Source organism: Heloderma suspectum, chromosome 5, assembly GCF_057233095.1.
Source record: "Heloderma suspectum isolate Gila_16-S chromosome 5, 16-S_ref, whole genome shotgun sequence".
NCBI classification, from domain to species: domain Eukaryota; kingdom Metazoa; phylum Chordata; class Lepidosauria; order Squamata; family Helodermatidae; genus Heloderma; species Heloderma suspectum.
The window spans coordinates 67,410,355-67,412,027 of NC_139462.1; positions in this window are offsets into that span (position 1 = coordinate 67,410,355).

The window sequence follows — 1,673 nt, forward strand, 5'->3', positions numbered from 1 at the left end:
GACGGAACTGACGCTCTTCCCGTCACAGCGCATGCGCGACCCTGTTCGGCCGTCGCTTTGGCGCTGAGGCCCGGCTTCGCTTCCAGCCGGCTCGGATCACTCAGGGGTGGAAGTAGGACTCCGTGGAGAGCCCAGCGAGCGGGAAGCTGAAGGGGAGAGCTAGATACGTCGCCTCGAGCTCCTTCGAGAAGGGCGGGGGAGATACAAGCGTAACAAACGATAGGGCGACAGACTTACGCGCGCTAACCGCGCAATCCTATTCATGTCCACTCAAAAGGAAGCCCCATTGAGTTCAGTAGGACTTCCACTCAGGTACGTGGATACCGGATTGGCGCCTAAGTCCTAGTGAATTCAGTGGGGAGTTCTTCTGGTTGAAAATACATAACGGGCTTGCCTAACCTAGTGCCCCCCATTGGTGTGTGGGACTACAACTCCCAGCATGGTTGGCAGGGGGATGCCGGGAGTTGTAGCCCAACACACCTCTGGTGGGCCCCAGGTTACGGAAGACTGATGTCTGGGCTCGTCGAAGGGGGCATCGCAAAACCCACGTGAAGCTCTTTCTGGCCCTTTCCTAGAGCGCCGGTGCTGTAGGAGCAATTGCAAAAATCAAGAGAACAAGAATGCTCTGAAAAAGAAAGTCTCTTAAAACGAGGAATTTTCTCATGAAAACTGAAATGGGCCTGAGGGTGATACAGGATTTTAAACCTGAGCCATCCATGGAAGCATGCTAACTTACTAGCAAAGAGCCATAACTCAGTGGTAGAGCAAATGTTTTATGTGAAAAGCCCCAGGCATAACCAGGTAGAACTAGGGAAAAGCCCCTGTATGAAGGTCCAGACAGCTGCTGCCAACCAGTGTGAACTAGAGATGAGAAACCTGTTGTTGGGCTCCAACTCCACCTTATGTTGGACTTGAACTCCCATCAGCCCCTGCTAGCATGGCCAATGGTCAGTGATGATGGGAGGTGTAGGCTAACATCTGGAAAGCCACAGGTTCCCCACCCCTGGCATAAATACTGAGCTGGATGGACCAATGCTCTGTCTTGATATAAAGCAGCTTCCTCTGTTTCTGTTAATATCCCTGTGGTGCAACTTGTAGGATAATTCAAATACCACCCTCATTTATATAGTTGCCATGTTTTGCTACTGTATGCAGAATCCTAGAGGTTTAATAATGCTCTAACCTGGAAGTGGTACGCTTTTTGAAAATAGCGTCCGTTTTGGTGGACAGGGATAAATGAATAGGTTTGCCACTTTTTCTGAGCTTGGATGCTATGCTTTAAACATCTACATGACATGAAGAAATTCAGCAGGGGTGTTTTTCTATTGCTATGTCTCCAAGTCAACAGGCGCAGCTTTTCCTAACATTTCTGCTTGTTATGAAATCATTAAAAGTTCAGAAAGGACCTATCCAGAAAAAAATGATGTCAACCATATTTTTTATTCATGACTACCAGGATTGTCTTGCACCACTTCTGAATAATGCTTAGAACAAGAGTAGGGAACCTCAGGCCCTCTAGATGTTGAGCTTGCTCCAGCTAGCATGGCCAGTGGTCAGGGATGATGGGAGTTATGGTCCCAACAACATCTGGGGAGCCACTGGTTTCCTACCTCTGGCTTAGAGCAAAGTTGGTAACGTACATTAGCTTGTACTTAAGGTTCCTAGCTCAAAAA